Source organism: Dicentrarchus labrax, unplaced genomic scaffold, assembly GCF_905237075.1.
Source record: "Dicentrarchus labrax unplaced genomic scaffold, dlabrax2021, whole genome shotgun sequence".
Taxonomy (NCBI): domain Eukaryota; kingdom Metazoa; phylum Chordata; class Actinopteri; family Moronidae; genus Dicentrarchus; species Dicentrarchus labrax.
This window is the reverse complement of record NW_026136724.1, coordinates 9,574,050-9,600,024: the sequence shown is the minus strand read 5'-3', so window position 1 is coordinate 9,600,024 and position 25,975 is coordinate 9,574,050. Positions and strand designations below refer to the sequence as shown.

Sequence of the window (25,975 nt, the reverse complement as noted above, 5' to 3'; positions counted from 1 at the left end):
CACGACTAGCACATTCACTGTGTAATATTTCCGCAATGTGAGAGCTGGTCCTGCCAGTGACAGTTTTCACTTTAGCCAACAAAATCAATGGTCTCTGGCAAGAATTGTGAAGCTGAAGAAAGACAGGAAAGGGGGGAAAGAGAGGGGATGACATGCAGCAAAGGCCCTGAGGCTGGAATAAAATCCAGGCCTCTGTGTTAAGGACCTTTGTACATGGTGCACATGCTCTATTAGGTGAGCTACTGGGGCACCCATAAAAAAATTACAAAGAATTTTGAAGGGTAAATCTGCTACCAGTGAAAACAGCATAAAGTGTATAAGTGTAAGAACTGTAACAGAAACTGAGGGGGGGCAGGATTAGTGAATGTTCAATTGAGACGTAACATTTGAATAACGTGCCATTTTCCCCAAAATTGTTACATTGTGTTTCTTCAATTACAGCCGTTTCCTCCTTATAATAAAAGACAAAGCAATGGTATGACATAACAACCACACACTGAAATGTAATCTCATCCCTAAATCCTCTTTAGCCAATGGCTTACACACGTCAAACACAGACATGGTTTTGAAACACTATAATGTTGCAGGTGAGGAAGGTGTATGTTTTTTAGCTCTTAGCTGCTGCAGGGATAATTTGAAGTAAGTATTGTACATAATTTTGTACCAAATTATGTTTTTGTCTTGAATGAATGTCATTACTTTCTGTCATCCAAAGGACTTCTATCTTTTTTTGGCAATCCCGACTCAGCTCATCTTGTCAGAGGTCTGTCTAACCACTTGGCCTACATGCAACCAAATAAAACACTGTTATAGGTCTACAGTACGATGCAGTCAATGGAGAGTATTTGTATGACACACGCAGAGTCTTTTCACAGAGGCAAAGCAGCTCCATAATGGCAGGTCCAGACACATAAAGCAAAGTGCTAATTGCCAGTCAAAGGGGGGAGAGGAGGGAGATTTAGGGTGTGGCAGGGAGAGACTGGCTGAGACACAGGGGGATGTCTGCAAGATCCTTGGAGCAAATGTCTTGACTGTCTGCCTCATCCATTTCCACTCTCTTTCTGTTTCTCCATCAGTGACCCAACCTAACTCATCTTTGTTAAATTTTTAAAAAAATATATTTTGGGTTGGGCTTATATTTTCTTTAGCAAGACATAAAACAAACAAGGACCTAAGAAGAACAAGAAGACAGATTACAGAACTTTTCGCTGTGATCTGCTGATCATCATTAAAAATGCAGGAGGAAAAAAAGAAACTCACAATAACATATAATAGCAAGTTTTGTGTTCTCACAGTTTAAAAAAGTTAGAACTGATGCGCTGTACTTTTATTTATTTGTTTGAGTTGAACATGATTTCTGATCTTCTCTAGTAGCTCCTGCCCTTCCCAGGTGATTCAGCAGCACTTTATGACTATGGTTATATGACCAATGCTAAGCTAGTGGTGTGATTTTAAAACATATTATACACAAATCAGTACTCGACAAACCAATGAATGACGTCACAATAGGTTCACACCCACCATGACATCACCCATTGTTTTTTTGAAGCCTTGAGTTCTGGCAACCACATTTGGAGCCATATTTGGAATAGTTTCGAGGTGAGGGAGGATAGGCATCGCTACACCTCTTCTGACTGAGAGCCCTCAGGACATGCCATGGTAGGGACTTGTCCAGTACAAGGTAGCCACGCCCTAAAGTATTCTTATTTTACTCTTAATGGGACCATAATTTACAAAATGTACATTATGTCATATGGAAGAAGACTTGAAACCAGCAATTGTGACCATAAACTGAAATGTTTACTTGGTCTCCCTTCAAAGCATGTAGCAATAAACTACGGCGGCCACAAAACTCATGAAACTCAACTCAACTCTAAAAAACACAGAGGACCCTATCAAGAACCGGTGTTTGGTTTGTCCATTCTGGGCTACTGTAGAAACATGATGGGTCAACATGGCAGCCTCCGTGGAAGAGGACCCACTCCCCTTGTAGTTAAAAACAGCTCATTCTAAAGGTAAAGAAAACACATAAACAGTACTTATTATACACTAATGAAAACATAGCACTGAATATTACATTCGATTTCTGCAAATAGATCATCTTAAATGTTACACACTGGTCCTTTAAAGCCTTAACTACTGAATTATCAGTACAATATTAGGCAAGTCCTTTCCAGTACACCTGCAGGACCGAGCATGCCGCTGTTCATTACATCAGCTACTGCAGTTACCGCCTGACAATTAGTTATACGGCAGGGCAATTAAACAGTTAATTAGAGACTTAATCAGTCAGCAGTGAGGGAGCTGCTCAGTCTGTCAGGCAACATTTAATATTCATAATATCCCCGTTGGTTAGATTTCAATTTGTGACCACTGTTCCTCTTTGTCTCAACTCTTAAGACTTTTAGTTCTTGCCATATTAAATAATTTTGCAGCTCTTTTGATTGGATGCAGCTGCACTTTGGGAACAGATTACTTGAGATGTCAACATGAGGCAAAAATAGAGCCCTGCTGTCTCATGTTGCTTTGAAAACTCACATTTAGAGCACTGATTGCCAGACCTCTTTTATAACTGACAAAAACCGTGATTTAGTTAGTTTTTCCATGAGGCGTTTCAAGCATCTGTCATCAGTTGAAATGTCTCATCATTTCATCACTCAGCCGGTCCACAAGGGAAGGGTTTCATTCCTAAATTTGATATCTGTTTAAAAACTGTAACATCTTCTCTTGAATGACTGCTGGAATTAATGTTACCATGTGATATTTAGGTTGACTGTCAAGAATAAAATACTTTAATTTTAAAGGATATAATCATCTGCACTTTGTAAGTATTCAACATGTGGTGACAATGTGCATGCAAAACAGATGTACAGTGTGTTGCAGTGAAACCCTTCACACTGACTTGTCCAGCAGCCAGCCAGGCACTCAGTCCGTGTTCTCGATCTCTAGTCCTCATCCCTCAGGGACAGTAGCTGGCAGGCCGCCCTGTGTTTTTGTCTGGCTATGCCTGTCTGCCACTCGCGGTTTCTCCCATTGCAGTTTCCCTGCTTCAGCCAATCACGGTGCACCTCAGGTCGCCACAGAGGCCAGACAGGGCGGTGTCCCCTCTGCAGACGGGGTGGAAGAGGAGCTCACGTGAGATCTGTTTATTCGACGGAGGAGAGATAGAGAGAGTGAGAGATAAAGGAAAATGAGACAGGAGGGCGAGAGAGAGAGACAGAGACACATGGAGGGCGAGAGAGAGAGACAGAGAGAGAGAGAGAGAGAGAGAGAGAGAGAGAGAGAGAGAGAGAGGGAGAGAGCATTCTTGTGAAATGAAGTTGAGAAAATTTCAGTTGGCGGGAAAAGCAGGAAGGGAGGGGAGGAGGGATACAGGGAGGGGAGTAAAGGGAGGAGGAGAAGGAGGAGGAGTATGAGGAGGAGGGGGGAAGCAGCACACAGCACTGGACGCATTTATGTTATAGATATTTCCACTCATCAGCTGTTAGTCATTGCTTTGGCACCTAAGCTGCACACATTACTCTGCGTGAATTACTTTACCCAACCAGGGACTTTTATTTGATTATACTGGTTGGCCTTTCTCACTTTTAAGGGAAGTCTGGTGATTCAATTACATTATTCAGTTTTCCAAAGGTAAAGCAGCAAAAATACCGTTTGAAAGAGGGAGGGAAAGCGAGAGATCAAGCAACATTTTGCAAAAAAGTACTGCAATGATATCTTATATCCTGAGCACTTCAGAAGACTCTTTTGAAGACCAGCCATGAATCTTGAAGCATGTGTCCCTGATCAAAGTTTCTGTAACTTCCTATGGCAAATTACATCAAGGTCTATTATTTCACTTATTTATGTCTGAATTTTTACAGGAGACAAAGTGAAAAGCCATCAATCTGTTGTTAACTAGTATAAACAGCAGAGAAAAAACAGAGAAGACAATCAAGCCAAGTAAAAAGTGCTGAAATTTGAATGGAGTTCAGCTGGATCCCGCCTGCAGACATTGTGACAGACTGCCTTCTTCAGGGAAAGATACAGTCAATTAACAGTTCCCTGCCATTTAAACTAACTACAACAGGTGTGGCAAATTAAGGCAATCAACTTGACAGGCCACTCCAAGGAAGGCCTAAAAAAACATGGCTAATCAGATACTAAAGACATTCCCCAGGGACTAGGAACCTTTTGAGAAACTCAGTGTGTTTCCATCACGAGGACCGGGGTCTAAATTAATTAGGACATTATTTTACCCCCAAAAAAGTCCCTGCTCGAGGAGTACTACTTTCCAGAAGTACAGTAACTTCTGGGAAGGGTCTTGCATTTCTGAGTGGTCGAGTACTCGCAGCATATTTTATCAGCCACCATTTAAAAAATTGTGCAGTCTTTGTTTTTTATTCATTGTGCTACGACACATCAACATAGGACAGTGTAAGGTTGGCTACTTTGTGGGCAGCACAACAATCTGTGGACAAAACGCTGGTATATTATCACTGTATAACGTTTATTATGGCTAATGTTAGCAAACAATTCCACATCTAGTGGACACAAGCAACATTATTATTATGGCCACATAACAAAAGTAGGTCCAATATTCTCTCTCCTTTTAGCTCTGTTTTGGTCCTCACTTCATAGGGGGAATATCTGGCTCTTTAGCTGCTAAATGCTCCATGTTGTTTGCCAGCAAGTTGCTAACCTCAACTGTTTTAACTGTCTGTTTTGTGCTGACCTGGGAGCATACAGGGGGGTTATCAGAGCTTTTTGAATTAAAACAGCTGCCTGTGTCTGGATACTTGCTGTTGAGAGCTGTGACACCCAAAAAGTTAAAGTTGTGGGCTGTAAAATGAATGATGCAAAACCAAAAACACACAAACACATAAAAACAAGTGCAACAGAAAAATGCTGCAATCAAAGAAACGAAGCAGAAGCAAAAACGTACAAACCCACAAAACAAATGCCAAAGAAAAATGCTGCAAATACCAAAAACACACAAAACCCCAAAACAACTGCAAAAGATAAACGCTGCAAATTCACTCTACAAAACGGAAGTGCGCCAGGCCACTAGGGGGACCCGACCTGAGGGATGGACCAGTCCTGTGGGACCAGACCCGAAAGACATGAAGAAGAAGAAGAAGAAGAAGAAGAAGAAAGTAGGCTAAGTTTTGGAGAGGAGAGTAAAAAGGTACGTTTTCCTTTATGTCTTTTTTAAACACTTGGCCGTAATCTTTTATAATATTATAATAATATTAAATAATGTTATTATAATATTATAGAAAAATATTCTTCTATAATAGAAGATAATATTATATTGTAGAAGAATTATAATATTATAATATTTGTAAGTTTTTGCTTCTGCTTCGTTGCTGTGATTGCAGCATTTTTCTGTTGCTGCGTTTTTCTGTTGCACTTGTTTTTATGTGTTTGTGTGTTTTTGGTTTTGCATCATTCCCGTGTTTGCAGCGTTTTGCCGTTTGCGGCTTGTTTGCCCTTGTCGGCCACCGTAGCTTTAAGACCACTTGCCAGTACCAAAAATTGTATTTAGTTAAACAGTAAATTAAAGTTTCCATTACTTTATAATAGTAAGGGCAACAGTGCAGTCCAGTATAACCCATTCTTTATTATTTAAACCTTTTTATACCTTCTCTTTGTGGGAAAAAATATATTTTTATTGTCTCTCTTTTGTTTGTTGTTTTTTTCTTTTAAAAAGTGATGCTTGTCACTTTACAGTTCACAGGATATGTTATGGTGTGCATGTGATGATTAAGAATCCTGTAAGTGCACTATTGATACTTGTGGATGATATATATTATGTTTTCTGTTGCATGTATGATCATGACCTGTGACCACACTGTGGTCTTTGATGTTTGTATTCATTGTTGCCTGTCGTTTGGTTGTGTAACTTCAAGCTCTCCCAGCAGCACCTGTTTTGTTTCATTTTATGGCTATCTCTGTCAGTATACGCCTCTTGAAAACCACATAAAGAAGGAGGAGCACACATCAAGCTTTCTTGAAATCATGATTTCTATGCTGAAAAAATGTCTTTGTGAATGGTTTTTAATTTCCTTCTTATGACTTTCTTACAAAACCTGTGCCAGAAATCCAGCAAACAATTTTAAGGAGGCAGAAAACAGATTTTCAAATAAAAAATAAATTGAATAAAGCTTGCCAAGCTCCACATTGCTGTTATAAATCAGCCTCAGCATACATGTCCTGTGTGGATAATATCCCAACTGTCTTTGCAGCGGCTCCCCTGCCCCTGTTTTCTCTGCTCCGAGTCTTGGTCGACCTCCAACTAAAGCACAGGCCCCTTTTTGCTGGCTCCCTTCACATTTCCATCACTATCACTTCACCATTTGGATCTGCTGTGGGCTGCATTTCTCTCTGTCCCATCCAAGAGGTCAAAGCATGGTCATACAGAAATGAAGGCAAATCATCTAAATATTGTGAAAACATGGGGGAAATGCGGCCTCTTTTGATAACAAATTGTCCAGCTGAGCTTTATTTTTTTGTTCTCAAAAGAAATTATTTTTTAATAAAGTAGTCAAACTCTATTGGTTATAACATCAGCTTCATTGTACTGTAATTGGCATTACTTCACTCGCTTTGAAGGTTTCCCTAAGCCAACATGGACTCACACAGGAAAGAAAAAAAGACAAATTTTCTTCACCCAAAGGTGACCCAGGTCTGATGTCTTTTCCATGTTTGGTCTTTAATGTACAGATCACATACAGCTCATTATTGCTTCTGTGGAAATCCAGACATCAAGTCACGGCACAGTCATTTTCATTGACTTCAATTGATTCAATTAACCATCATTGCTGATCTCTCTAAGTGCCCCTGCAATGACCTGGTAGACTCTTAAACACTTAATTACTTATTTAACTTACACATTTATGCTGTAATCTCCCATCGCTATTCATTCTTTCTTTCTTTCGTAAACTGTACCTTGGCTACAAACAAAGCAATACGTCAGTCACTGAATCCTTAGGATCTTAAAGGGCTATTAACTAAGATTTCTACTCCCCATATAAAGTACCATAATGTACGCAGCAGTTTCATAAGTTCGTTAATCAGTGCCAGGATCTCAGCCATTATTTTTCCAGGTGCTGCTATGTTGCTATGTGCGTTTTTTTCAAAATGTTCTGGTACAGTTTGTACTCTCTTTTTTGGAACTTAATAGCCCCACCCACTGGGACACACCCAGTCGACCAGTCAGGCAAAACGTTTACAATAAGATGCAAAGCATAATGAGCTTCTATCTCGAACCTGAATTAAAAGCACAAGAAGGTGCTCGTTATTATTCTTAAACTACCGGAGAGTATAAAAAGTAGTAAAGATCAGCTCAACCTAGATTAGCTACAACAATTAAATGCGTCTTATGTGCTTATGCACCACTAATAGCAATCTAATGTTATAATATATAACAATTTACCACTGGCAGCAGCATTTCAGCTGCATAATGAATACTTTTACTTTTACTTAAGGAAGATTTTGAATGCAGGGCTTTTGTAATGGGGTAGTGTGGTATTACAAATTTTACTTACACTAAGTAAAGAATCTGAATACTGCTGGGACCATCAGCAGCTCTATCTGCTGGGAAAACAGACTCTGGTCTTATTATACTATCTAGCTATGTCACCACAATAACGCTGCCAAAAATATAAATCTAGTCTGAAAAGATTGCATTTAGCCTTCAGCATCAGCTTTATGATCTCCATAACGATATGATAAACAAATAAACTCCATCTACAGGCATGCTCATGTGACTCCAGCATTCTTCTGCAGTGATTAACGCAGAATCTGCTGCTGTTTATATACAGACACTGCATATGACAATTTTTTTATTGTTGGGTATGGAAGATGATGAAAACCTCTGTTTACTCATTCATGTTTACAATTTAACACAGGCATAACACCACCACAACACAAATGAAACTGAGCCAGATCGCCTTATCTGAGTTATGTCTTGCAAAACTCCACAGCATGTTGTTGTTTTGTCTAACCAGATTAATGTTGCACTTGCGTGGCAAGGATAGATTCATATCATATAGGCGTGACATTCACTCACTAAACTGTGAAAATCAGAACACTCCCTCTAATATGTTTAATCCAATAATGACATCTTATAAGTACATGTTTGATCACGCAATCTTTACAAGTACCAGGATATATATATATATATATATATATATATATATTTCCACTTTAGGCCTGCATACAGAGCGTGCAGCCAGCGTTGGAAAAGCCTTCAAATGGAATTATATTAACCACCTGTTCCTGATCCGGAGGCATTAATGGAGGAGTAGAAGTCGCGTGTGCTGCCTGCGGTTCAGACATGGTAAAGACATAGACAGAGAGACGTACACCCCTCTCCTCGGGCACATAAAACAGAGACGGGTCCAGGCACGACGGGGGGGGTAGGAAGGAGTAGGGGTTTAAAAGCAGGCACATAGGAGAAAGGTATATGTGATGAAAGGTGGAGTGAGACAGGAAGGTTTGGCATCAGTTGCCTGGCAATTGAAGCTGTTTACCATACAAGAGGTCTGTCAGCCTGGTAGGTGACTAATATCAATACTAAAACAATTAAAGTAATATTCCCTCCCATCCCTTCTTCCTCAAGGAGTCATAATTGAATTAGCATAAGTGCCTAGCAATGTAACTACTGTGTAAATACAGCAAAATAAAATAATTAAAAAAGAGCTAGAAAGAGAGGCAGTTACTCAGAGTTACTGCAGCACTAGGTGTAACCACCTCAATATGTCCCTCATACTCTTCATCCTCTGTTCCCTTCCTTCCTTTCCTCCTCTCGTCACGTCTAAAACCCACTGACCGTCAGCACCAGCTGGCTGGCAGGATCAGTTACTCGGCTCATTTGGAAAGCTTGAGATGACTGTAGGTAAATGTGTTCTGCAAAGAACCATATTAAGTGTGGTTAGGTCCCAGCGTCTCTCTGTCCCTTTGTGTGTTCTTAGTGAGAGGTAATTCGTTTTGCAAATGTCCAGCTTTGAGCATGAAGTGTGTAGACTGGTTGTGAGCATGTTCATACTTAGCTTTAGGTGCTGAATCAAATAAAAAAGAAAAGGAAACATCTAAATACTGCAATTTTGGTGGAGCAGCATGCTGTGTAGTCAGAACACTTGCCTAAATTAAATTATAAGGCTGGTGTAATTCTATATTTTCCATTTTTTCAACAAGGATTTGTTGACAACAACCAAAATACTGAATATGATCAGCCTAGTCTTTTAACCCTAGTAGATGCACACAGACAAATACAGTTTCCCTTCAAGGCTATTCATTCTCTTCTACGTCAGCAATAAGGTGTAAATAAAACTCCTCCCTTGTCCTACATGATTTCTCATCCCTGTTTATTTACTTTTTGATCAAATAACCAGATAGTACAAAGGCCCTCGGTGAAACCCTCTGGCACTCCACCCTGTTGATTATACGGACAAGGATCCATGCACAATAACAAATGACGGGCCTTGCCCAAAGTGGCTTCCTTACCTCCTCTTTGTCATTATCTGGACTGAAATTAAAAGAATGAATTCCAAAATCTGTCTTTTTTATGCAAAAGCTGGAATCCTTGAGTATCTCCTTATTGTTTATTGATTGTACACAGTTTCTGTAGGTGTGGCTCTTTAACCTTTGTGCCTTTAGCTGCTCGTCCTAACTGTCCTCTTCTTCCTTAGTTTGTGCCAAATAAAATACAGTTTCAGTTCCAGGAAAGACCAACCTAACAGCTACATTTTAAAGCCTAATGACATGGGTAAAGGTAGAATTACTGAAGCTTCCAATAATTATAAATTATAATAAAAAGGAAGATAAATGACCACAGACAAGGAAGAATTCAAAGAGGAGGGTTTTACCCGATGACCTCACCACAGCGTGGAAGGCAAAGGCGGCACGGATCTGTGTGGATTTTCGTGTGTGTGCTTATGACTCGGCACAACGGTAGTGTTTGCTTCTTTCTTCAAGCCGAGTTTCGGTGACATCATTTATCAAACAGGACTCTTGCTTGCTCAGACTACTGGACTCACAGACACACCAAGTCTCTGTTTGGTTTGCTTTTCACCTGCTGGTCTTTATTTGTGAGTGAGTTCACTCCCTGTCTTGAGCTAAATGCTGCAGGCTACAGACAGTAGACTCATGACTTGCTCGTGTGTGTGTGTCTGGGTGTGTGTGCATGTGTATTTATTTCAACTGTGTCCTAGCAAACAAGGTTTAGGGTTTCTTGAGCCTTTTACACTACATTATTTATACATTTTTACACTTTTTTTATACATTCTTGTACAATTTCTTGTGCATTTTTGTGCATTGTTAAAGGAAAAAAGGGACTATTTTGTTACACATGATCTATGAGTCAGATTTGTCTTTACTGTCCAATGAATAAAAAAACCACTTTGACCCAATGTGGTGGACAAACTGATTGACCAACTGACATTAGCATCCCTAGAGCAATGCCACTAGCTAAAAATAGCCTCTTTAAGCCTTTAAATGGCTGCACGAACTGACTAATTTAAAGATTAAACTCCCATAATTCTAAATGTGATAATTAAAACACAAACAGTAATTTGGACACCAATGATTCTGCTCTGCTACATCATGCGGTTCCTTCCACTGTGTGGCATGCCGAGTCATTGCATTACCAAAGAGGCACAGGTGAGGAAAAAAAAAGTTGCACTCTGTGCTATGGCCATACATGAAAATGAACTCTAAATGATTAGTTTTAAATTTTATGTGCAGATAAAACATAATGTACGTGTTTACACAGACCTCCGTGGTAGAAAAGAACCCTGTGGTGGAAATGTGCACAGTGCGCTTTTCTCAGCTTTCTCAGCAAAGCTTTGATTACAGTATAAACACGAATTACTTCACGTTTGTGTATTTTGCAACATGAACCGCCTCTTAAAAAGACCTGTGCTGCAAATCAGTTGGACCAAAATTCATGTGCAGCATTTCCCAAACTAATTTTAGTTTCAACAGTTGGAAGCACAACAGCGGAAAGGCAAACCCTATATATGATTTTATAGAATTTCCTCTTTTTGTTTACCAAAATGCAGAGTGTGGCAGGTGTTGGGCAGCGGTGCAGGCCACCCTGGCGGCAGAATACAGAGTGTGAAGTGTGAACTCACTCTCCTGGGAAAGGCTGCTGCATATTCACAGAGTTTGTGTGAAGCTCTGAGCCTGCGTGTGTGTGTGTGCAACCTGTCATCAGCGCTGATGAGTGATTGAGTACATAAGCCTGCTCACACGGCACGTCTCAAACACAAGTGTGTGTACGTGTGTGAGACGCCATTCATTCTAACTGAGTAAATCTTGTAGAAACCAAACAATGCAGCCCTGCTCACACCCAGTTAAGCTGTCACGATGCAGCCATTGAACTTAGCCTATAATCTTTACCATAATGGGAGTCTTTTTTACAGTAATTGCCGTGCTGCTAACACTCATAGACACACACACAAACCCGTAGCATACACAGGGTAAGCAAACATTATAAAGCATTTGCATACCGACACATGAAGTAAATATACACGCACTCAAACGCATGCACATCATCTGCACACAAACACCAGTGTGCACAAACTACACAATGCCAGCCACCAAATATGCCCACGTGTGCTGTTCTTTCCTGTGACCTCAGCTGTGAGTTCAATCTTCGCCTCACACATATGGAGTCCTGGCACCGTCTCCGCTCTCGGCTGCTGCCCTGCTACTATCAGCACATTTTTAATTGCCTGGCTTTATAATATAACAGCCTCTGTGATGACAGCACGCTTGTTTATTTTTATATGCAACCATAAAGGCCCCAATAGCCTGGACCTTATAAGGTATATATATGATGTTTTTCTCCCCAGACCATTTTTATTTTTAGCAGGGTGCAAACAAAGTGTACTTTGGAGTAACTAAGGAATTTTCTTGTGGAAAGTGTCTGTCAGTGGCAGGCAAATCTGACCTCTGATCATATATGCGATTTCAGTGGACTGAAGTAACTGAATAAAGGTTAATGTCCTCTCACTGTCGGGTTTTTGAGGTCCTCTTTGGCTTGAATAAACAGGATACACCACAATATTGTGAATATTACCATGGAAGCAGAGCCGAGTGAGACAAATGGGATGAGATGAATGAATGCCTCAGTCTCACAGTATCCCACAATCATGGACAAGAAATATCATGAAGGTTAAATAACTGAGAAAAAAGAAGATGAGAGAGAGCTTGGCATGACGAGAGTGTGTCTTAATTGAAGGTTTGTTCAGTTGAAGCTGTTCTGGTTATAGTCTGAATACTGCCTGTGGACACTCATCACAAGACATCAGAGTAACTTACACAACAATAGCAACATGTGATTAACCAACTGAACTACACCCTTCTTATTACTACTGTATGATGACAACCTGGCCGCACAAGCTCTCCAGACTTTAAGCAGAGGAGTCTCATTAGAGTGGTAATAGGTATAAAGCCAGGACCTTGCCCTACTTAGTCTCCATTGTCATAAATTATTATATGTAATTCATAATGAGACTTAACAAGCTGCCAAACTACATTGTAAAATAATCTCACTGCCCTGTCTGGCAAAACTAGATACACCTGCACCCTTCAAACCATAGTGTACACTGCTGAGTAATGCTACAAACATAGCAACCAAACCTGATGCCATCATAGCTGTGGTTACATGCAACTAGTGTCTAGATATAAAAAAAACCAGGACACCCCTTGCAATATGTTATGAATCAAAGACAATGGCCAGATATGGTATACAGATAAGGTAATACTTGTTTTCCTAATTTTTGCCACAATGATTGTGATCTAACTCCCAATACTCAGCATAGTGAACCTTATGTTTGCAGGTAGCACTACAACCCTATGGCCATACAAGACTGATTTAGTCATATTGCTAAAGATTGGATCAAAATAACAATGCGTATGTGAAAGGCTTTGCTCATAATAACATACAGAGAATGATAACCTGATTTTACAACCTCCAACTTAACTGTTTTGGTTCACTTGCACTACTCAGGCATCATTTTAAAACCGACTAACACTAACGTTAACCAACGCTACTTGCCCTGCACCAAACAAGAGACAGACAAAGTTAGCTACTAGCTGGTGAACTTAAAGCTAGATATTTACCTCAAAACTTGGTGGAGACCAAAATCAGAGCTAAAAGGAGAGTGAATATTGGACTCACAATCTTTAGGTGCTTGCTGGATGTGCAAATAAGCAACTAATAGCTAACATGTTTGCCATATTAACTTGAAAGGTGATAATATGTCAGTGGTGTGCTGTGTTTACAGCTTATTACAGGCAAAAAAATGAAGTATTGCAAGTTTAAGGTTAGGGATCATAGAGTATTTAGTTGTTTGTGGTGGGAAACAAAGTCTGGTCTCCCACATGAAAGTCAGACATGCTAAAAACCCATCCACCACCCCGACCTCCACACCATTACTTTCTATTTCACTACATAGAGTGCACACAACTGTCTGCATTGACACTGAACGTTGGCTTTGTATGTAAACCATGAAGTACTGAACTGTCTAACATAAATGTACTTCTTGTGGATATTTGACTGATGTTATAATGATATGTAATTTCAGTGGTGAAAACAACACAGAAATCAACCTTATGTATGCTGACACATGGCCATTTAAGTCATTCTTTGGAACCAAACCTGTTCATAGCTACTGGCATCCAAGAGGTGTGGACAACAGAGGGTGTGTTATATCAGCTGATGTCCTTCGAAGGGCATGGCTGAAAAATGAAAAATAGCTGTCACACCTTTTCCAACAAAGAAAATACATGAATTACCTTTCGCCACGCAGTAGTTCTTGTTTGTCATGTTGTGTTTTTCTTTCATTTCCTTTGATACCCATCCCTTTCCCTTCCTCTCAAGATATCAGAAGCTTTCATCTAGAAAAGTCCCTGGGCCCAGCCCTAAAAAAACCCCCATCGTACTAAAATAGCTGTGTCATCTCATCTGTATTTGACTGTGCCATTTGGCACCTTTACAGTCATTCAGATCTACCCTTTATCCTTCTGAATCATTGTCACAACAATGTTTTTTGGTTTTTGGGTGGATAATCAAACAGAGATACTTTCCCATATGCATGCACGCCACAAGTTGAGAAAGTATCAATAGTTTTGAAAGGGAAAGTCCCTTGGTATTAGTTTTAGCATTATGACAAATGACCAAATATTCATTGTAAGAACTTGTCTTGGTTCTTCCTGTTCACACTGCATCAAGCCAAGAATTGTAGCCAAAGGGTAATGTGAGCAAAGTTTACTCTGCCCTTGTTTCTTGTTTCTGTGGAAGTATGCAAATGCCTCAAGCTATGAGGTAATCTTTGACGATTATCTTGCAATGCATGTGTTTACCCGATCAACTTCTTATCAGTGTCTGTGTATTCAGTCATACCTCAAACACCATGTGTAAATAAATACTTAGTGCAGATCTTCAAAATGTTATGACAAAAACAGGATATACGATGGGAAAAAAAGTAATTAAGTGCAAGTACAAGGTGTAGTTATGTTGAAAAATGGCATATGCCAGTATGACAAGTTGAAATAATCTCAACACAAATTCCATTAGTGAAAACAAATCTGGTTAGATGGTAAATGAACCGTACTAACAGCGCGTTTCTAGTCTTCCGACCACTCAAACACTTTACACTACATGCCACAATCACCCATTCACACACATTCATACACCGATTGCAAAACCCATCACAAACAGAAAGTAACAGCCATTTGTCCATATTCACACACCAATGCACAGCATCTAGAGCAATTTGGGGTTCAGTATCTTGTTCAAGGACACTTGCAGCGGGAGGAGCTGGGGTTCAAACCGCCAACCTTCTGATTATTGGATGATCCGATCTACCTCCTGACTCACAGCCGCCCGTGTCATGGCCATGTCATACCAGTGGTAATTAAACCAGTTCAGAGCTGCTGACACCCAAAAGATGTGAACCTCCCAGATGACTGTCAGAAGGTGTGTTACATCCACTGATGGCTTTGCCCACTTTTAAAAGAAAAATGGCTGTCACACGTTTTGGACACATGAAAACACAACCAAGCATTATGTCCATCCTGCTGCACCGGTTGTTATTTAGCATAGTTAGTTTTCCTTTCATTTCCTCTTCATATCAATCCTTTTGCAATAAACTTGCAAGTCATGTGTGCGTTTCTATGATATGACATATGAGTCTGTGTTCATTTTGGTGTTAGGCAAGGCGAATTGCCACTTAACCTTACCCAACAATAAATATGTAAAATCCCTAAACAGAGGTTGCACATTCTTGTAATAAAGTCATGCTGTTTAAAACAGGCCTTTTAGTGGGAATCGGTTTAGGAATATGTTTTAAGTGGAACAGTAAATCAGAGTAAATGCAACTCTTGATGCTATCTATCACAGCCACCATAGTTTCTCCTTTGCGCTTGGAAGGAGAGGGTGAAGCGACGGAGTTGGGATCTGCAACTACACCACTAGACCTTTAAACAGCACCTCAAAACAAAGAAATTGTACTAATATCACATAACAGAAAAAGGTTGATCAAGATCAAGTACAACATAGTAGTGTCGAACACTGACATTGGGTTGAAAATATGAAAATTCAAATCTGTGTGGTTGCTATGACAAATATTCCAGCTGGAGACAATAGAGGCAGGGGCCAAGGCCGGATGAATATTTAAGAAAAGAGTCTTGTCAACTGAGTGAAGCAGAGTTTGGCTCTGACATCCCACAACCATGTTTTTATCATAGAATTGGCAAAAATATGTCTCCTCAGTGTACAAAACAATAAAGTTTAGTTAGGAAGACTTCATGTCCTGGCAGAGTGGTAAAACTGACACACTACCACCTACTACTATGCAGTTCACTGTGGCAGGGTCAGGGAATCCTATTCCTTTATGTACTTTCAATGGTCACCATGTACACAGGGTGTGGGTCAAACTTTTTCCTCTGTATTTTTGTCCTTGCGGCTTGTGTAAAATATCTCTATATATAGCAGAAATAATGGGGCACAGTGAGAAACTGAGTCATGGTGTGAGGGGAAATTGGCTCAAAATGCTTACTGTTTGTTTTCCTATCTCCTGGCCTATGTAGATAAATACATATATTTTACCAAAAGCTAAATTTAGTATAGAGTAAGAAAGTCAACCTGCACATTGAGTTTCCTGTTTCCTTCTGATGCTTCTGTAAGACGGGACTTTGAGAAAAGTGATCAAAGATTGCTAATTGGAAAAAACGTGTTTTCCCATTCTGCATCAATCCTATAGATGCACTGTGTTGGGTATTAGCGAGTTTAGGCGTTCTGTGTCTAAAATGCACTCATAGCACAGCAGTGATGCAGACGCAGAGGGCTAAATGTAGACCACAAAATTCCTAGTTTGGGAGAAGTCGAGGGATGGTCTACCAACCGAATGACAGTCAATTTACATCATCACACTAAACTTTCTGCCTCCTGTTGACTTGACAAATAAACCTGGACTTCATAACCACCACACGCATACTCATGAAGAAAGAGAGAGAGAGAAAAAGAGGGGGAGAGAGAGAGAGAGAGAAAGAGAGAGAGAGGAACGGCGTGCGACGTGAGGACTGCTCCCTATACTTAGTGAACTTCTGGCGTTTTAATGGGCCTGACGTAGTTCCATGCTGCGGTCTGAGGTCTCTTCACCAGCATCTATTTTCCCTCAGAAACTAAGAGTTGGAAAAAAGCATGGAGCATTTAAGCAGGCTAAAAATGTATCTGATGGCAACCACCGTTGGCTGAAAATAGCCCTAGAAGGGTATTATTATCATTAATGAGGGATAAATTTGTCGGCTGACTTATCCTGGAGTCATGAGCACTTAAAATTATTCTGGAGTTTGCCCTTTTTTTGGCCGTTTTGGCAAAGCTGAGCTGTCAAGTCTGTCTGAGGAATGGATGGTCTCCTGCTGATTTATACTCATAAAGTCACCATCCCCTGTAGAGCAGAAAAGATCTTGCTGAGTAAAGATCAAGTCTAGCTCCTTAAAATTTAGCTGACACAGAATGAGTCTCAGTGTGTTGCTTTAATGACCATGCAGACTGTTTCGCATGTTTTAGCCTATTAACGTAAAATCACCTATACTCTACAGTTCTGCTGACCTTTTTCCAGTGCAAACAATATATTTTCGATTGGTTTCCAGACATCCAAGCTGCCATCACAAACCTTTCTTGAAGACTGTGTTGGTTTGTTCAAGGGAAATGTGACATCAGATATGCGCTAACTCATTGAAGAAAAGTATTGCGGTCCTTTGTCCTTCATCATAAACAAGCATGTGTCTTTGGAAAAGACTAATTCTACAGCCATGCTAGCTGCTCTATGAAGGTGTTCTCAGATACAGCGGTGCTTTGAGCAAACTTTAAATATCAGCATCCTAACATGCTCTCAATGACAATGCTAACATGCTGATGTTTAGCAGGTATAATGTTAACCATCCTAGTTGAACATGTTAGCATGCTGACATTTGCTAATTAGCACTAAACACAAAGTACAGTGAGGCTGACAGGAATGTCATTAATTCTGTAGTATTGGACCAATTTAACATTTGACCTAGTCAGTCAGATTAATCCTATGGGGACCATGAATGTCTGTACAGTCTGTTTCATGGCAATCCAAACAGTTGTTGAGATAATTCAGTCTGGACCAAAGCGGTTGATTGATTGACCGACCGATATTGCCATCCATAGAGTTACTAAAAACATGGCTAAAGGATTAGAATAAAAGTTAGACTGACCGTCTGGTTTTCTCCTGACTTGGCAGCACACTTTAAGGAGAGGAATACAACCTGGGTGGTGACCACAGAGGGGATCCAACCCACTGGTTAGCATTTAGGCATCTGAGGAACAAATGCACAACTGCAGTCAAAGCTGCCAAGTCAGGATACGACTTGAACTTATTCACATGTTCCTTCTCAGACCTGGCCAAATTCTGGAAGGCAGTCAAATTCAATAAAAATACATCCACCATCCCTTTACCTCCAAGTAATCTAATTGCAGTTTAGCATTAAGTCAGAGGGATATTGGCTTTCAACAGACATCCTGCTGCTATCACATGTGCTTCTCTCGCAAATAGCAATTACAGTATGTGGAAATTAGCTCGTTTGGTTCCTCTGATTAAGGGTGGATACTGAAGTGACCTTAACAATTTCCAAGTTGTCTTGTCTCTTAAAAGTCTCTCCATATAATCAGCTGAATGCATTCTTGTCAGAGCACTCTTCGAAAGCAATCATTTCACCACATCAGCTATTTCAATTATTTAACTACCGATTTAGACAATAAGAAATGTTGTGCATCTATCACTGGTTTACCAAAAGTCTTTGTTGATCATTCTTTACTTTTAAAAACATTATGACAAATGATACATCTCTTTCATGTGTGATTGTTAAATTTGTCTTTATGCAGATGATACTGATTTATACTGTACATTCACCTCCAGCCCATTGTGAGATACAACTACATAATGCAAATAAAGTACATGAGATCTAGACACAGAGTATATTGCATATCTCCACAGAGACTGCTTTTAATATCATGGTCATAAATGATACCATGCCAATATCTTGGCATCTGGGTCTGTGATTCATTTACAAAAATATAATATCATAAAAGACTGCATATCATTTACAATATGTTTAACAAAGACAAGAAAAATCCTCCAAATTCATCAGTTTGTAGAAGTAATTATTTTTATGAAAACCATTACATTCTGCAGACTTACAGTATGTGCAACCATGGAGCCTTGAGCATTGGAGTAAGCACAGCCTATAGGGTATAAATAAACATTAAATTATTTAAATTTGTCAGAACATCTAACTATGAAGGAAGACTCATGCTGTCACTGTCAGCGCTTCCGGTTTTGAATGGTTGCAACAGGCGTTTATGACAGTGGGTCTACTCGTTGATTGTCGCTGTTGTTCTTGCATTGTTGTGCACGCACATGATTTGGGGACAAAATGAGGATGAATAAAAGGAGATAGTGAAGCTATGTCATCAGTGTTCACCAAACAAACCCCTCTGGACATCTGTGGCTACTAAAGCCAACACCCATGGTTTCCATGGCACTCTGACAGATGGCCAACAAACAAAGAAAAAAAAACCACACTTCCTTTTTTTGCCTTTCTTAATTTAGAAGTTTTCCAACCGAGCGATCCTTCAGGCTGACCAAATGCCTGACATAAGACCATGAAGTGTTAGAGGACAAATCATCAAGGTGACCTTGTCATTCTTGACATTTTATCAATTTATTGCAGATTCCATCACATACTGTGTTAGATGTCATCGATGTTAGATCACACAAATGCAAATACACATCTAACTTCCGAGGCAGCTTGTATTTATTGCATTAGCCACAGTGAAAAAAATGTGAAGCTCCTTGAATTCTTATTGATGCTATGACATATTTAGCAAGTAAGCTCCCAATCTTTTTCTGTTAAGATCTTGGCTAATTTGGCAAAAAATAATCAATTGATCATTATGTTAAAATACACTAATACACCATGATTCTATGCAGGATAAAATGTTCCATGTGTTCCTTAAATGGGGCCATGAGGTTCACGATGACTCATTAACCCTGTAAGAACCAAACTGAGAGAGATAAAGAAGGTGTGACGAGAGAGTAAGAGCAGAAAGAAAGAGATAACGAGAAATATAATGAGGTATGGTGTTCCTGATGACCAGGCAGGACAGGCGGGGAGTACTGGAGTACTATGCAGTTCATGTACTGAAAGGGGGAGTGTATGTGCGTGTGTGGGGGGAGTTACAGTAGATGGAGGCAGTTGGGTGAGGTATAGAGAGAGATTGGGGGAGGAAGGAAGAGTAAAGTACAGAGGAGAGAGGGAGGACAGACAGAGAGTGTGAGGGAGTAATCTTATCTTGGCCTGTGTATCGCAGTGGCCTGCTCACGTGCACATGGGGGAGGGTGGAGTTCTTTATCGTAAGCCAGAAATAGTCAAGCTGACTCCTAAACTTTGTTTTATAGAGGCGAGGAGATATTTCTATAATAGTGTCTATTTGGATTTTTACAGTTTGTTAAGTCTTTATTATGTATTATGTTTACATTACTGTTAACACTGGTTCTTAGTGTGAATAGAACACATACTGGAACAATAAACACAGAATAAATACTTTTTGTTGATACTAGTGTTTGTTTGACATGAGTTTAGGTGGATTCTACTACATCAGGAAATTATTCTATAATATTTTTAACATCTCAAAAGGAAATTGAAGCAGCATCGTTATTTAACAGATCATTTTAACAGTTTCAAAGATTTGCTTAAAGAAACAGTAATTAAAAAGGTCGTCTGCATTAAAAGGAAGCAAGCACAAATCTGAATGAACACCAAACTTTTTAATGGCACCCAATTGAAGGGTAAACAATTAAATATTTTGTTCCTCAATTTTTGGCTCACAAAAACAACAGCTGGGAGCATAGTAGCATGATTACAACAGATCAATAAATTCATAATCTGTGTAAATTGATATCTCTGCTGACATAGGAACATTCCTACAGAGCAGTGTACACGTCCCAGAAGTTTATTGTCTGTAATGAAGATTTAATTACCACCTGAATAGCTTGATTTATGGGCATTACTGTAAACTTTACAACTGTAGCCTGCACGCACAGGTATAATAAATTTAAATCTATCTTACACTCAGGGTCAAAGCTTTGTCACAGGCTTTAAACACACAGCTACATACACAAATGCTTGTATGCATTTGCAAATGAGCAAATACTGTATGCTAAGGTACACAGGCACACCCACTTACACTTGCACTATAGTGACTCCTGGCTCTTGAGTGGAAACAGGTTTTTCTCTTATTTTTATTCATTCATTTAATCTTATTTGCATCAAGTCAGGCTATAATAAAAGCTCTGAACCACTGGTTTTATTACTGCCTCTCTGCTACAACTTGACATTCATCTTAACATACATCTTCTAGAGGAATGCAAGGAAAAACACTGGCACAGATTCCAGTAGTGGTTTACCCTCCCGGACAGGCTTTACAGTTGAGTTGGAAAAGTACCTCTATCTGTTGCGAAATGTCCCCTGCCTGCAGAGCAGAAAGGGAAACTTGCCAACACCCTCTGCACCTGTGTCTCCGCCCAGCAGTTTTGGAGGGAAATAGTTTGGCTCCAGTTGAGTTGCTGGTTGGACCAGTTTGGTTGTTAGCCCTAGTAGTAAAATCAGTTCCTCTTGTGTGTTTGTTTGTATGTTTTCTCTCATTTTAAGTCAGAGTCATTTTAAGTCTTCTAAATTCTTCATTCCACATTTGCAGAATCAAAGCTAAAAAAGGTTTTATAAAAAAGGATTAATAATACATTATGACATGTTGATACACTTAAACTTATTTGTGTACAAATTTGTCAAGATATAATATAATGCCATAATAACTTTATACTCTTCCAATACATTTCAAATAATTGGTGCAGCAAGCTAGAGCTTTACAAGAAATTATTTGAACCAGTGACCTCTGTCTTAATGTTGATCCTGCAGAGGTTATTAATCCTTATGCAATAGTTGTGAAATTGTCACCAGCTGCCACACAAAGGGAAGAAGAGGAAAAAACAGGATCTGAATATTGAGTTCCACATTTTCATGACTAGACTGGCAAAATAGCACCGTGCCTTTGTGTGTGTGCATGCGTATGAGTGGTGAAGTTGAGCATAGCCACACCCCTTGTCGTAGTAAAATCACAAACATTATACCACAACCCAAACAAAACCCAACTGCTGCTGTAAAACTGTGGTAGCAAGATGACAGTGTGTGCTACATTATCAGGTTTAGCATCTTGTTGCACTTTTAACCAAGTGCAAGTTGACCACCATTACCTTTGTATTCTTTCTGTCACATGGTAGTTAAATAGCTGACACCATGATGACTTGGCATGTTTTACACAGGGCTGAATGGTGAGCATATTGTATATGTGTGGCGTATATGTGAGAGCCAGCACCTCTCCTTTGTTAATCAGCCATATGTGGCTGCTCAGTGTGGAAAATATTCTGGCGTTTGTACATTTTTTGGCAGGAAATCAAATACCTTTTATGTCTCCCATGTGTATAATCCACTACCTATCTAAAGCCTGGCATGAAACTTTAAACCTCCTGTATTCTTAATCCATTAAACTTTAATTTCCAGTTGCAGTGTACACTTGCATATTATCTTTCACTTGTTGCCTCGCCTCTTATCTCTGAGTGTCCCTGTCAAATGCCCGTGCTATCACCTTATATGACTTTCGTGACGCACCTTTGGGAGACCTGGTGAGATGTCCCACTTTCAGACAGCTGTCAGAGATAAAATCTTGTCCTCAGAATCAAACCTCTGAGCTACATCGTGCCTGAGCAGCTGTCAAACGGCAAAGACGAGAGGGGAGAAGAGCAGCAATGACAGAAAAGTCTCCTCTTTACCCGTAAAGCTGGGTATTTTCCAAATCACTGTCCAAAAAAAACAACAACTACTTATTTCCAAGCTCTCTCTCCACATGAGGCTCCACTTGATCTCTTTAAGCAGGCCCTAATTAGATCAGTGGACTTTATAGTTGCCCAATAACAGAGAGAAAAGGGTAGATAGACAAATATAAAGAGAGAGAAAATAGGTAAAGAAAGAAAACTTTAAATAATCAACCATGTTGTCACTCTTTGATCTGTCTGGCCTGTGAAATATGCTCCTTGTCCCCTCCAAACGCCCTTCATCACCCAACATTCACTCACTCACACACTTCTACCCTCAGGGTTCAGTGCGGTGAGACCCTGAGCACGCGAACCAGCGCCTGTCTTTCATTTTGCCTTTCCAAAAGCAAACGAGAGAGGTAGAGGCCAAGAGAGACAGAGAGTGAAATTACGAGACGTGCTCCCAACATTCCTTCCAATTTAATGGCCGCTGTAGTATGTCCTGTTTTGACAAGGAATGAATTTGGGCCCCAATACTCTCTACGATTTCCTACCAGGAGATGGCTTATGGCACGGTGGTTGGAGCATATGAGGGGTTCACTTCCAAAAATGTTAGGGTGTCAGTTTTGAGGTTGAAACATTACCTGAAGCTCATCAGTCATCTCTAGGTTTTCTCAAATACAGAGCATGCACACTTCATTTTGTGAAAGAGTGAATAAAGGGTTATAAACATTCTAGTTCCAGTTTAGTTTGATTCGTAGGTCCAAAAATAGATGAAAACAAAGAAAATGCATGTTTATTCACTGTTTGTTCATCAAGTTTACAGCAGGTTCCATCTGTTGTTTTTCATTTTTCCTTGTTTGACCCTGGATGAATATTATTGTCAGCTTAGGATTTGCTTGTTGTGTTCTCATCCACGTTTTCTCCATTGAGCTTAGCTCAGTTGCCAAAGTGATCTTGTATAATACAAAAGTGCTGAATAAAAACTATATATGGACCATAACAAACACATTAGAGGATACACACAAAACACGGATATGCCAAGCATATATTTCTTTCACTTCATCAATATTTTCATAATAACATTCAAGTTTTTAGTCAAAAAGCTCCAAAAACCCAATGTACACTACCTGCTCAGAACAAAAATAGTAGCTGAAGAGCCAGATATTTAACCAAAATATAGCTTAGAGAAGAGTATACTGGACTTACATTCATCAGGTGACCAGACTGTTTGCCAACACTTTTGCCACAACGTCATAAAGTGATTATATCTTACTTCCCTGTTTAGAGCTTGTTCCGCTGCCAGAAAGTGGCCTAAGAAGTTACTTTCACCAGCCCTTAAATTTCTCATTCAGACTTACACACAATGACCTGATGCGTAAATAGGCAACTGTTTCCTACTAGCTTACCATATTAACTTAAAGGCGCCCTGTCGAGTTTTATTCTGAACAGAGAAAAGTTATGTTTACATTCTGTGCTTCTAACCAAAATGCATTCTGTGTGTTCTTGAGGTCTAACAAATGTGTTGAATGCATTTTCTTCTGCATAAAACATTTGCAAAACCGAGTTTTAAAGTATTTAAAATCCAGTCTAGTCCAAATCCAAATTTGTTTGCTAGCAGTTGTCGTGTTACCGCCACCTGGTGATCAGTGTAATAACGTGAAACCATTGGCAAGATTGTGTAACACATCAGCCGTGCACATGCACCCTCGAGCACATGCAGCAGATGAACAAAATGGGGACCAACTCATAGAAAAAGAGCTCCATAGCATGAGGTCAAAAACTCCACAAGGAACCTTTAATATTGTATGCTGATGTTTACAGCAATGGCCAAAATTAGTTATTTCAGGTTTAATAGATTCATTGTTTCCAAAATGTATAAAATAAATAGTTACTTTTTGAATTATATTATAATTATGATATATCAGATTTATCTTTTTCATCATCATGTACAAAATATTTTTTACTTTTTAATAACTTTATACATTTTGATCAAACTGTGGTGTGTTTGTACATGTGAGCACATAAGTGTCTTGTTTATCTATCACACAAACTATTTTACATGGATCATTGTTATCATACAGATTACTTTTCAATCTGATAATTTTACTGAAGTGTCTCTGCACGGTCACATGAAAGTTTGTATCAAGTTTCTCCTTTAACAAAACAGGCTCAGTGCTGATAAGATCTCCACCTACATCTCGCTCCATCTACCTTCTCTACGGCCCACTGACTGCACTCCTGATGGGGGGAAGACAAACAGTTTGACCGTTGACCCTGCGCTACCTTTGAAGTGGACTGACTTCGTTGCTTGTCTCTCTAAAACTATACTTGAACTATAATTCACCGATATTCCTAAGTAAAACGGAAGCTACTTTTGGAAATGAGTGAACTTACCTACCGTAAAAATACTTTAAAAAGTGCCCTGCCGAGTTGTGAACAAGTCAAGGAATCTTCTTCCTGATGGTAGAGGTCCATTTTCAGAAAGGAGGGGATGTTGAGGGTCCACATTGATTTTTGCTGCTTGTTTCATGACTGTGTGCTCGTACAGGCTCTGTACAGGCTCATATTATTTCCTCCCTATTATCCTCATAGCTATTTTGTGCATGCTGGCAAACCTGCTTTTCATCTGCGCTGTTGCTGTGCACGGCAAACCATGCTGTGATTCCATATCTAATGATACTCTCTCGGATCGCCCAGTAAAACATCAGCATGATCTGGCTGCTTACTCCATACAGTCTTAAACGCCTGAGAAGGTAAAGTCTCTGCTACAGTCGATTGCACAGGCGATCAGTGTGTGTTTTCCAGCTGAGAAGGTTGTCTATGTGGACACCTAAATATTTAAACGAGGACACCTGGGTCATTTTCTGGTTTTTAATGACCACTGGCTCATGGTCAGTCACTGCTTTTCTCACAAACAGAACAACAACTAATTTGTGTTTTACTTTTTATTTTAAAAAATCGCACCTTCATAGTCAACAGTCAACATGTCTGATAGAGCATAAAAAACAATAAAAGCTACAAAATGTTATTTTATTTTATTCTCTACAACCATTTGGCAACCCTCAGAAATTATCTTGCGACCCCCTTGGGGGTTCAGGTTGAAAAACACTAATTTAAAAGACATGGCTGTTCTCTGCCAGTTAATTATTTACCATTACACCGGGCAGTTGGTGCACAGACCTTACTTGCAACTGATTAGATGTCATGTTTCTGGCTTCAAAACTCTACTCTACTTTTATCTCTGTTTTGGGCTCCACCTAGGGAAATATCTGGCTTATTTAGCTGTTAAATGCTCCATTGTCTTCACTAGCTAGTTGCTAACCTTGGCTGTCTGTTCTTTGTTTGGTGCTGGGCAAGTAATGTACAATCAGTTTATCAGTGCTTTTGCAACAGCTACTTGCTGTGGGTGTAAACAAGGTTGATGAGAGTGGTGAGACTGAAACAAAACAGTGAGATGAAAGATGCTAAAATGCGAGTCAGGTGATAATTCTTTATGTGTGCGTTACAGATTACACTTATTCATTTGATTCATTCTCAAAATAAAATGTCAATCGGTACGGCTTTAAGACGGCCTTTTTTTG

At 39.6% G+C, this 25,975-nt stretch overlaps 1 long non-coding RNA gene across 1 annotated transcript; it reads right to left on the bottom strand.

Annotated features, from left to right (window-relative positions):
* Positions 1–1,155: 1,155 nt before the first annotated feature.
* Positions 1,156–24,945, bottom strand: LOC127358659 (uncharacterized). The gene is made up of 3 exons (XR_007882493.1): positions 24,793–24,945; positions 2,903–3,142; positions 1,156–2,009 (listed from the first exon to the last, which is right to left on the bottom strand). It is a non-coding gene; the product is annotated as an uncharacterized LOC127358659 (long non-coding RNA).
* Positions 24,946–25,975: the final 1,030 nt, after the last annotated feature.